Source organism: Hemitrygon akajei, unplaced genomic scaffold (assembly GCF_048418815.1).
Source record: "Hemitrygon akajei unplaced genomic scaffold, sHemAka1.3 Scf000087, whole genome shotgun sequence".
Taxonomy (NCBI): Eukaryota; Metazoa; Chordata; class Chondrichthyes; order Myliobatiformes; family Dasyatidae; genus Hemitrygon; species Hemitrygon akajei.
The window spans coordinates 1,465,877-1,478,931 of record NW_027331973.1 but is presented as its reverse complement, the minus strand read 5'-3'; positions in this window follow the sequence as shown (position 1 = coordinate 1,478,931).

Sequence of the window (13,055 nt, the reverse complement as noted above, 5' to 3'; positions counted from 1 at the left end):
ACAGTGTTTTTACCAGATCGCACCATTGTGACTAAAATTATCTGAGTTGAAATGTTGTCCACCGACTGACGTGCTTTATAAACTTTTAACAGTGTGGAAATCTCTACGGAATTCTGTATGGGAATCACAAACACAACAGCACGTCAGTTCACCAGCACTTGAATGCCACCGATCCTTGAATGCGGAGGCGGAGATGTTGGAGAACAGCGTCCCGAAGGAGAGCCCGAACACGTGTCCATGTCCGTGATATGATCTGATACATTGCCATGGCGTTGATAGCAGTGAGAAGTCATTCGCTGGCTTTCATTTTGGAAGCGATTCAGTCGGCCATCTCAGATTCACTAACAGCCTCGCACTGGGAAGCGGCCGTTCACCTGCTCCGTGTGTGTGAAGAGACTCATTCAGTTAACCCACCTTGTGATGCTCCGGTGAGTTTACAATAAATAGAGGCCACATTTCTGTCCAGAGTGAGTAAAGAGTTTCACTCAATCATCCCAGCTGCCGTAACACCAGCAACTTCACATCAGGGAGGAAGTTCTAATCAGCTCCGTGTTAAATCTTTAACCATCACGGCGACTGAAGGCAGCTGCAGGTTCATGAGGAACTGTTACTGTCAGATTCTGCAGTTCTTGCGGCTGCTCATCGCACCCAGGACTGAACCCTGGTCACTGAGCATTGGAGGAGTCCGTTCTGCTGATGTTAGCCTTAAACTAGACTGGTGTGTAATATAGTGGATCTGTGAAAGATAAATCAGTTCTGTATCAAATCCCGTGTCTCAGGTACTTACTGTCTCTACCACAATCACAATGTACAGTAAAGACCACTCGATCCATCTGGTCCCTGCCCATGTTTCTGTTGCATATCAGTATTTTAAAATCTATCCCTGCCGCTCCCCTCTCACTCTCCCTGTGATGACAGGTTGCAACTAGTCAAAACTCCGTCAGAGAAGAGATTTCTCTTGAACTTCATAGAATCGTAAAAATCCAGAACCCTTCGACCCACAATGTTGTGCCACCTACTCTAGAAACTGCCTAGAAATTCCCTAATGCATAGCCCTCTGTTTTTCTAGGGTCCATGTAACAATCTAAGAATCTCTTAAAATACCCTATTGTATCCACCTTCACCGCCGTCAGCGGCAGTGCATTCCACACACACCATTCTTTTGTGTAAAAAAAACTTACCTCTGACATCTCCCTTGCAATTTCTCCCAAGCACCTTAAAACCATGCCCCCTCGTGTTAGCCACTTCGGTCCTGGGAAAAGCCTGTGGCTATCCACACGATGAATGTCTCTCATTATCTTATACACTCACTTGCGTTTCCTGCATGATTTTCTCCAGACTGAATAAGACGATGCGCTCACTGTGGTTTTGACGTTCTTCAGGGCGCAAGACTACGGTGGTTAAACTCCTCCTTCCCTGTTCTTTTCAACGTTCTGTGCCATTTTCACTCTTTTCAAAGGACTGTGCCTCAGATAGCTGGGTTATTGGAATGTGCTTCTAAAGTCTGACAGCAGACTAGCGAGTGAACCTTCGATGGAGCAGAGTCAGAAATCAACGAGTTGCCAGCCTGAGTCAGGGCTTTGGGGCTCCGGAGAGAGATGGGGTCCAGAGTTTACAAGGAGGAGGAAGACGAGGAATCAGACCAGCAGGATGTGGCTACAAATGAAAGATCAGAAACATTTTGAAACTGGTTGATCGAAAAAAAATGGATGGTTAATTTCTGAAAAATACTGGTGGAAATGACCACATCATGCGGAGAGGAATAAATAGACAACGTTTCGGGCGACCCCCTTCAGCATGCCTAGACTCCTCTGCTTCGCAGCTGCCTGAACTGCAGAGTTCCTCCTGCATTTTGTGTGTGTGCGTCTCTGTATTTCCAGCAATAGCAGAATCCCTTGTGTTTTCAATCTGCATTTGTAAGAAGGTTCTACTTTGGCATTAGAAACGCGGAACGTTTGCTGATGTTATGTGCATTGTTTATGGGAGCTGCTTTCTGCGTTAAAAGGGCTGGGGAGTTCTCCACACACATAAAAAACCTAGACGCACCTACGAGCCGGACGTCACACATGGACTCCCCACGCCAGGACCTGCCCTCACGTGCGCGCTGTCTTACGTCACCCACGCGCTGGAGAGCTCGAGCTTTATCGGTTTAACGGCTGAGCTACCCATCACGTAACCACCCCTCCCCCACGGCTGAAAACCAAAGCTTCAGGAGCTTCGCTATTCCCATTGATGCGAAGCGATGTCAATCACAGGTTACAACCAGTAACGGAGGTGGACGCCGAGAGGGCGTTACCCCGCTGAAACCGTTTCCCGTTCAAGTGTCGAACTCCGGTCAGGGCGGAACAAATCCCAAAGTAAATGGCCGCTTTCGGATTTATTTCCATTTCCCTCCGAGGGAAGTTGGGGAGTTTGTGAAGCGTCTCCTGAGGCCGCAGTCTGATGTATCACTGAGAGGTAGGAGGAGACCGCTCGGCCCATCGGCGATTCCGGGAGAGAGGGAGATGGGGATTTTATTGAAAGGATGAAGATGGTGTGACGGGGGCGGACAGGATGTTTGTCCCGGTGGGGACAGGAGGGGCTCATCTGTGGAAATGTCTGAGCCCACGGTGGTGGCGAGCAGAGGGATTCACCACATTGGGGGGCAAACACCGGCAGACTGTTGACCTGCAAGCGGGGCCAATGATCCGGGCAAAGTGACAATTATTTGGGTTTTGTTGAGACTGTCCCTGGAATATGGTGTAAAATCCCGCTCCCCATACTAACACGGGTTATACAGACCAAAGAACAAACTGCCGGAGGAACTCAGTGGGTCGGGCAGCATCTGTGGAGGGAAATGGACCGTCAACATTTTGGGCCGAGACCCTCCCTCTGGACTGAGAGTGGACGGGAAATAGTCAGAGAAAAGAGGTGAGGGGTGGGGATGGGGCAAGAGCTGGGGAGTGAGAGGTGGATCCAGGTGAGGGGGGAGGTGGGAAGGTGGAAATAGTGACGGGGGGAGGTGAGTGTTTGGGGCAACACCGGGCTGTAGAAAGTGGTAATTAATGCCACAGAGGATTAACAAAGAGGTTAGAGAGTATTTGTTATAGAGAGTGCAATGAAATGGAAGCTGCCAACTTGTTGATGGTTAGAGGGGCTGAATGGCCACAGATAGAAAAGATCAGAGAGATGGAATAGAACTGCGGGGTAAACTCAATTTGAAGCCATTCCGACACAGGGTGCTGGAGCTGAAACAATAACTTTTCTACAAGTCTGTGGTGGCCAGTGCTATCATGTTTGCTGTTGTGTGCTGGGGCAGCAGGCTGAGGGTAGCAGACACCAACAGAATCAACAAACTCATTCGTGAGGCCAGTGATGTTGTGGGGGTGAAACTGGACTCTCTGACGGTGGTGTCTGAAAAGAGGATGCTGTCCAAGTTGCATGCCATCTTGGACAATGTCTCCCATCCACTCCATAATGTACTGGTTAGGCACAGGAGTACATTCAGCCAGAGACTCATTCCACCGAGATGTAACACTGAGCGTCATAGGAAGTCATTCCTGCCTGTGGCCATCAAACTTTACAACTCCTCCCTCGGAGTGTCAGACACCCTGAGCCAATAGGCTGGTCCTGGACTTATCTCCACTTGGCATGATTAACTTATTATTATTTAATTATTCATGGTTTTCTATTGCTATATTTCTTCACTATTCTTAGTTGGCGCGGCTGTAACGAAACCCAGTTTCCCTCGGGATCAATAAAGTCTGTCTGTCTATCTGTCTTTGTTCCTCTCCACAGATATTCTTCATCCATTGAGTGTTACTTGTTTTTGCGGTTTTTTTAGAACATTTCGTTGGAACGATTTGAGTCTCCTGGGAAATTGGCTTGTGCAGGACGCACAATGTAATTCATTCTCTTACAGCACAGAAACAGGGGTTTCGGCCCATTTAGCCTGTGCCATTCTCTGCCTGGACCCAACCACGTGCACCAAAAGTCTAGATGTCAATACCTCTCTCATCCATGTACCCACACAAACTTCTCTTCAATGCTGCAATTGAACCTGCATCCACATTCGCATCACCTTCTAACTGAAGTAGAAATCACAACGAACAGGGTTGTCGGAACAGATCGGTTCAGAACACTCCTGGGTACCCACTTCCAGAGAGAATACGCTTCTCACTCTACCAGCACCCTCTGTCTCTGTGGTCAGGTCATTTCAGTATCCACAAAGCCAAGTTCCCCTGGATCTCTGCTTCCTGCCACCCTGACCTGGCCTAATTTGGGGACCATTATCAAAATTCTCACTAAAATCCAGTTGGCGCTTCTGCATGAATTTCAATAGACAATAGACAGTAGGTGCAGGAGTAGGCCATTCGGCCCTTCTAGCCAGCACCGCCATTCACTGTGATCATGGCTGATCATACACAATCAGTACCCCGTTCCTGCCCTCTCCCCATATCCCCTGACCCCGCTATCTATAAGAGCTAATATAATATATAATTTCAATAAATACTCCCGAGTACCTTAAGTGCAGTGAGCAGTGAACAGATAAGCGCAGAATACATGAAAAAGGCCGAAAAAAAATGTTCCATTGGGACAAAGAAATTGAAATTCCGTGAAATTGAAATTCTAGTCGTGTGTGTGTGTGTGTGTGTGTGTGTGTGTGTGTGTGTGTGTGTGTGTGTGTGTGTGTGTGTGTGTGTGTGTGTGTGTGTGTGTGCGCGCCTGTGTGTGTGTGTTCGATCCTGTGAACGTGTGTGTGTGTGTATTTTGTGAGGGAGAAATGAACAGAAACATAGATGGAAGATAGAAAAATAGTTAGATGGACAGAAGCACAGGTAGACAGAGATATTTCCCTATCACAGGAAAATTTATTGTTGAAACATGAGAGAATTAAAGAGATCGGCGTGGACAGAAACGCCGGCATGGACATCGTAGACCTCACTACACACATCGATGCTGTGAAACTCCATGGGCCAGGTGGAGCGAACTGCCGGCTTGCATGAGCAGAATATGTTGATTGCAGAGAGTCATTGTCTGGTAGGCAGTGAGCGTGGCTGGGCTGTATGCATTTTAAAAGGGATACTACAAACAAACATATCACTGCCTCCCATACCCATCACTCTGCAGGGATCGCTCCCTCCGTGATTCCTTTTTTCATCTGTCCCTCACCACTGATCTTCCTCCCGGTGCTTTTCCCTGCAAGTGGACAAAGTACTACACCTGTCCATTCAGCACTCGTCAGGGCCCCAGTCATTTCTCCCAGGTGAGGCACCACTTCAGCTGCCAAACTGTGTCTGTTGTGTTTCCTGCTCCCAATGCGGGCTTCTCTACGTATCGATGAGACCCGTGATGAACTGGGGTTGATTTCATTGAGCACCACCGCTCCATCGGTGACAAGCGGAGCTTTCCGGCATCCAAACATCTCAATTCTGATTTTCTTTCCCATTTTGGCTCCGTTGCTTCCTCTTCGGTCACGGTACAAGAGCAACAACTTACTTTCCGTCGAGCTTGCCTCCAACCTGATGTCATGAATGTCGGTAAAAAAAAAATCCCTCACCCCTCCCTTTCCCTTCTATTCACCTCTCTGGCCCCATGCCTATGTTCACCCGCCTATCACCTCACACGGCGTCTTGACCTGCTTCCGTTTTCCCTGTGCTCCACTGTCCCCTCTTGTCAGATTGCTTCCTCTCCAGCCCCTTACCTTTCATACTCACCGGGCTTCATCTGTCAACTTTCCCCTCCCCACGACATTTAGCCTGGCGTCTTCCTCCTAACTTTCCAGAACTGAAGAAAGGTCTCGGCCTGATACGTCGACTGTTGATTCATTTCATAAATGCTGCCCGACCTGCTGAGTTCCTCCAGCATTCTGTGTGTGGTGCTTTGGATTTCCAGCATCTGCAGAAATCCACGTGTTTGAGATATTGAAATGTACATACTTTTTGAAAATCTGAAATGGATGGAGACACACGGACGAGTAAATCCGTAAGACCATAAGATACAGGAACAGAGGTAGGCCATTCGTCCCATTGATTTTGCTCCGCCATTAAATCATGGGGTGATCCGATTCTTCTAGTCATCCCCACTCCCCTGGTTTCACAGGGGATGATGCCCTCTGACTGAAGTAATTTCTCCTCACCTCAGTTCTAAACAGATGTCCTTCAATTCTGAATGTTTCTATGAACTCCAGGGAATCAGCCCAAGAGCTGCTAGACGTTCCTCATACGGTAAATCTTTCATTCCTGGAATCATTCTCATGAATCTTCTCTGAACCGTCTCCAACGTCAGTATATCCTTTCTAAAATAAGCCCAAACTGCACACAATACTCCAAGTGTGATCCCCCGACAGCCTCACCATCGTGTCCCTGCTCTTGTATTCTATACCTCTAAAAATGAATGCCAACATTGCATTTGCCTTCTTCACCACCGACTCAACCTGGAAGTTAACCTTTCGGGTATCCTGCACAAGGTCTCCCAAGACCACTTGCATCTCTGCATTTTGAATTCTCTCCCCATATAAATAATAGTCTGTCCGTTTATTTCTTCCACCAAAGTGCATGACCATACACTTTCCAACTTGGTATTTCATTTGCCACCTCTTTGTCCATTCCACTAAACTATCTAAGTGTCTCTGTCGGGTCTCTGTTTCCTCAACACTACCCGCTCCTCCACCTATCTTTGTATCATCGGCAAACTTAGCCACAAACCCATTAATACCGTAGTCCATATCTTTGACATACATCGTAAAAAGCAGCGGTCCGTACACCGACTCCTGTGGAACTTCACTGGTAACCGGCAGCCAGCCAGAATAGGACCCCTTTATTCCCACTCTGCTTTCTGCTGACCAGCCAATGCTCCACCCATGCTAGTAACTTCCCTGTAATTTCATGGCCTATTATCCTGCTAAGCAGCATCATGTGCGGCACCTTGTCAAAGGCCTTCTGAAGATCCAAGTACACTATATCTACTGCATCTCCTTTGTGTACCCTGCTGATAATTTCCTCAAAGATTCGCAGTGGGTTTCTCAGGCAGGATTTTCCTTTCAGGAATCCATGCTGGCTTTGGCATCTCTTGTCATGTATCTCAGGTACTCCGGAATCTCATCCCTTCCAACAACTTCCCAAACCACTGATGTCAGGAATCCATGCTGGCTTTGGCATCTCTTGTCATGTGTCTCAGGTACTCCGTAATCTCATCCCTAACAATCGATTCCAACAACTTCCCAAACCACTGATGTCAGGCTAACACGTCTATAGTTTCCTTTCTGCTGTCGCCCACCCTTCTTAAATAGCGCGGTAACATTTCCAATTTTCCAGTCATCTGGTACAATGCCACAAATCTATCAATTCTTGAAAGATCATCGTTAATGCCTCTGCAATCTCTCCGGCTACTCCCTTCAGAACAGAAGGATGCATTCCATAAGGTCCATGAGATTTATCCAACCTCAGACCATTGAGCTTCCTGAGCACCTTCTCAGTCCTAATTTTCACTGCACAAACTTCACTTCCTTGACACTCTTGAATGTCCGATATACTGCAGACGCCTTCCACTCATTCAGTTCCACTGCCCTCTCTGCATCTCTCATTACAATATCTCCAGCATTATTTTGTATTGATTCTATATCTACACTTGACTCTATTTTACCCTTTATATTCTTAAAAAAAGCTTTTAATATCTTCTTTGATATTAGTTGCCAGCTTCCTCCCATAATTCCTCTTTTCCTTTTCATCTGTGCCCGCGAGGATATTGGACCCTTTTGGGTTCAGGTGTAACCTGTCCTTTTCGTACTGGTCGTACCTCCCACGGAAGAGGCCCCAATGATCCAGGAATCTGAAGCCCTGCCCCCTACACAAGTCTCTCAGCCATACATTAATACGCCTGATCATGATATTCTTTCATCGCTAGCAGGGGCATAGGCAGCAATCCTGAGATTACTACCCCAGAGGTCCATAGGGGTCTGGTTAGCAACGTTTCTTTTTACGTTCCATGTCAATGAATTGGATGACAGTATTGATGGCCCTGTGGCCAAATTTACGGACGAAGTCGGATATTGAAAGGGCTGGATGGAGAGGTCGTGGAGGGCTATAGTATCTGGTTATCACAGTGCTCTGGCGACCCACTTCCTAGCGCACTCGAACCGGCTCACAAATAGCCAGTGCTCCGGCATAAAGGCTAGTCCCAAAAGGGCGCCAGGTCTGCTTCACCAACAAAGGGAAAAGCTGGCGCGGGACTGTGAACACGTGCCTCCTACAGCATCCGCGCCCGGGGAGGGCGGGATCAGGGAGGCTTTAAAGCGAAGCCGCGAAGTTCGAATAAAATCTTCTTTAACTGCAGTTTACCGACTCCGTGTCGTTATTGTAGCGCTGCGTGTAGCACACCGCTACAATTGGTGTCCTCGATGGTCCAAACGATATTTGGACCGGAGATGAACGACGCCGCATCTGCTCATGCAGTTTCGTTGAAACTGCCAAGCTTCTGGACGCTGCGACCTCACCTATGGTTCCTGCAAGCAGAAACCCAATTCCTCGTTCGGCAGATAACCTCAGAGGACACACGTTACTACTACGTGGTGAGCTCCCTCGACCAGGACACAGCGGCCCAGGTTGAGGAGTTCGTACAGTCTCCCCCGGCGGACGGCAAGTACACGGAATTCAAAGCCCTGCTCATAAGGACTTTCGGACTCTAACGGCGCGAGCGGGCTGCCCGCTTACTGCACCTGGATGGCTTGGGAGACAGACCGCCATCAGGACTACCGTCCGGATGGTCTCCAGCAGGTTCGTTTGTCACGGTCTCCGCAAGCAGGTTCGTGACTGGGCCAAAACGTGCCTGCACTGCCAGACGGCCAAGGTGCAGCGACACACCAAGGCCCCGCCGCAGCAGTTCCACCCCACCCACCGGCGTTTCGACCACATTCATGTGGATATCATGGGCCTCCTGCCAGTGTCGCGAGGAGCACGGCACCTCCTCACTATCGTGGACCGGTTCACCAGATGGCCAGAGGCGATCCCGCTCACCGACACCACCTCCGAATCTTGCGCCCGGGCACTGATTGCCACCTGGGTATCCCACTTTGGTGTACCGGCCCACATTACCTCCGAGAGCGCCCAGTTCACCTCCAGCCTGTGGTCAGCTATGGCCAGCCTTTTGGGGACACAGCTGCACCACACCACTGCCTACCACCCACAGTCGAACGGACTGGTGGAGCGTTTCCACCGTCACCTAAAGTCAGCTCTCATGGCCCGCCTGCGAGGAGCTAACTGGGTGGACGAGCTTCCCTGGGTCCTACTTGGCATCCGCACGGCACCCAAAGAGGATCTGCACACCTCGTCGGCCGAGTTGGTGTACTGTGCACCCCTGGTCGTCCCCGGGGAGTTCATACCAGCCCCAAGGGGGCACGAGGAAGATCCCGCAGCAGTCCTGGGCAGACTACACGAGAGGCTCGGCAACCTGGCCCCCATACCCACTTCGCAGCATGGGCAGAACCCGACCTGCGTACCCAAAGACCTGCGAAACTGTAAGTTTGTGTTTGTACGAAGGGGCGGGCATCGGCCACCGCTGCAACGGCCCTACGAGGGGCCATTTACGGTGCTCAGGAACAACGGGTCCACGTTCGTGGGGGGAGAGAGGATGTTTTCACGGTGGACCGCCTCAAACTGGCCCATGTGGACGTGGCGCAACCGGTCGAGTTTCCGGCACCGCGGCGCAGAGGCCGACCTCCCAAACAGGGTCCGGCCCAGACTGTGGACATTGGGGGGTGTATCGCCGGTTCTGGAGGGGGGGGGGTGTTATGTGGCGACCCACTTCCTAGCGCACTCGAACCGGCTCACAAATAGCCAGCGCGCCGGCATAAAGGCCAGTCCCAACAGGGCACTAGGTCTGCTTCACTAACAAAGGGAAAAGCTGGCGCGGGACTGTGAACACGTGCCTCCTACAGCATCCGCGCCCGGGGAGGGAGGGATCAGGGAGGCTTTGAAGCGAAGCCGCGAAGTTCGAATAAAATCTTCTTTAACTGCAGTTTACCGACTCCGTGTCGTTATTTTAGCGCTGCGTGTAGCACACCGCTACAATGCCATAAATACAACATAAGTATATAAACGGTAGGCTTGTTCCACGGCTTGAGATTCTAAATTGGAATCAATTTTATTCACAAAATCCTCATAGCCCACAGTGACTGTGCACTGATCCCAGCAATGGAACCCGCCGCTGCAGCCCCACAGTGCACTATGTACTGATTGCAAAGCTACGAAATTGCATGTAAATAGCCTCCCCTACCCCAACTCCAGTCTTTCTGAGTCATCAGGAGGCTGGGACATCTCACATCTCTCTGCATCTGCCTGGCCATTAAACTGTGAACAACTGTGGTCAGGGACTGATCTCTGGGGAAATCCAAACGCTACCTCCTTCCAGTCTGAAAACGACCCACTCATCCAGACACACACTACCGGCAGTTTATCGATCTCCAATGAAAAAGCCTAATCACCTACTCCTGAGGATCAATATCATTGCTGACTCTGAGTTTACCACAGTCAGATGCCAGGAGGGACATAATAATCAGAAAGTCTCTAGTCGCATCCGTGTAAATAAAATGTGATCATAGTAGGTGCTCAGAATGCGAAGGAGACAGACAAACTGAGCCAAGTCGCAGACTGATGAAGGGGAGGAATGATCCATTTTGATACAGAGAGGGAAGCAGAGAGTTTGATATTGACCCTGGTGCCGGAACTGTAGTCAGTTAGAAGATGAAGTCTTGTTCCTCCAAATTGTTTTGAGCTGTGACAGTGTTTTTTTTTTTTCTGAAGACTAAACTGCAACAAAGAGAGTGAGAGGTAAACGGCAGAGATAAATTTTAAAATACTGATATGGAACAGAAACATGGTCAGGGACCAGATGGGCCGAGTGGCCTGTCTAGCGTATATTGTGAGTGTGGTAGAGACACACTCTCTTTGTTAGTCATGGAGACTAAAATTATCTGAGTTGAAATGTTGTCCTTCGCCCACTGACGTGGTCTGTCAACTTTTAACAGTGTAGAAATGTCAAAAGATCTGTGTGTGGGAATCACAAACACAACAGAACGATATCTCCGCTGTATCTGTCAGTTCACCAGCGCTTGAATGCCACCGATCCTTAAATGTAGAGGCCGAGATGCTGGAGAAGACAGCGCCCCACTCACTACCAGGAGAGCCCGATCACGTGTCCATGTACGGGATCTGATTGGATACAATGCCATGACGTTGACAGCAGTGTGACGTCATTCACTAACTCTCATTTTGGAAGGGATTCAGTCGGCCATCGCAGTTACACCAGCAGCTTCGCACTGGGAAGCGGCCGTTCACCTGCTCCGGGTGTGTGAAGAGACTCATTCAGTTAACCCATATTGTGATGCTCCGGTGAGTTCACAATAAATAGAGGCCACATTTCTGTCCGGAGTGAGCAAAGAGTTTTACTCAATCATCCCAGCTGCTGCAACACCAGCAACTTCACATCAGGGTGGAAGTTCAAATCAGCTCTGTGTTAAATGTTTAACCATCACGGTGACTGAAGGCAGCTGCAGGTTCATGAGGGACTGTTACTGTCAGATTCTGCAGTTCTTGCGGCTGCTCATCGCACCCAGGACTGAACCCTGGTCACTGAGCATTGGAGGAGTCTGTTCTGCTGATGTTAGCCTTAAACTAGACTGATGTTTAATACTGCGGATCCGTGAAAGATAAATCAGTTCTGTATCAAATCCTGTGTCTCTACCACACTCACAATATACACTAGACTGGCCACTCGGCCCGTCTGGTCCCTGCCCATGGTTCTGTTCCATATCAGTATTTTAAAATTTATCTCTGCCGTTTACCTCTCACTCTCTTTGTTGCAATTTGTCACCACTCGGTGGGAGAAGAGATTTCCTGTGAATTTCGTAGAATCATAGAAATCTGCAGCAAAATACCGTTCATTATACATTGTTCCGACCATGTAACCTACTCTAGTAACTGCCTAGAAGTACCCTACCACATAGTCCTCTATTTTCCTAAGCTCCATATACCTACGATTCTCTTAAAAGACCCTATTGTACCCGTCTCTACCACCGTCGCTGGCAGTGCATTCCACACACCCACCACTCTCTGTGTATAAAAATATACCTCTGACATCTCCCTTGAACTACTTCCAAGCACATTAAGCTATGCCCCCTCGTGTTAGCCATCTCAGCCCTGGGAAAAAGCCTCTGAATATTCATACGATCAATGCCTCTCATCGTCTTGTACACCTGCATGAATTTCCTACATGATTTTCCCCAGGCTAAGTAACACGATGAGCTCGCTGAGTATTTGACCTTCCCCAGTGCTCTGGACTAAGGTGGTTAAACTCTTCCCTATTTTTTTTTTCAAATTTTGGGTCATTTTCACTAATTTCAAAGGACTGTACCTCAGACAGCCGGGTTGTTGCAATGTGCCTCTAAAGCCTGACAGCAGACTAGCGAGTGAATTTTCGGTGGAGCAAAATCAGAATCCAAAGAGTTGCCAGCACTAATCAGGGCTCTATGTCTCCGGAAAGAGATGGGGTCTGGAGGTTACAAGGAGGAGGAGGAAGAGGAACCAGACCAGCAGGGTGTGGCTATGAATGGAAGATGAGAAACATTTGGAAACTGGTCAATTGAAAAACAAAATGGTTAATGTCATTGCAGGTAATCAGCAGATCAGGCAGCAAATGTGGAGAGGAATAAATGGACAGCATTTGGGCCGAGCCCCTTCAGCATGTCTGGACTGTGTACTCCTCTGCTTAGTTGCTGCCTGAACTGCAGAGCTCCTTCAGCATTGTGTGTGTGTGCGTCGCTGTTTTCCAGCAACTGCAGAATCTCTTGAGTTTCATATCTGCATTTGTAAGAGGATTGTACTTTGGCATTAAATAAACGAAATGCCTGTTGATATTGAGTGTATCGCTTATGGGAGCCGCTTTCTGAGTTAAAAAAAAAGCTGTTGATTTTTCTACACACAAAACAAACTGAGGTATGAGCATGAAACCAGTGCTTGCAGAAACTTTTAATGGCACCGTGATTACCCATAAAGGCCTGCGTTTAAAATTTCGCTGTCGCT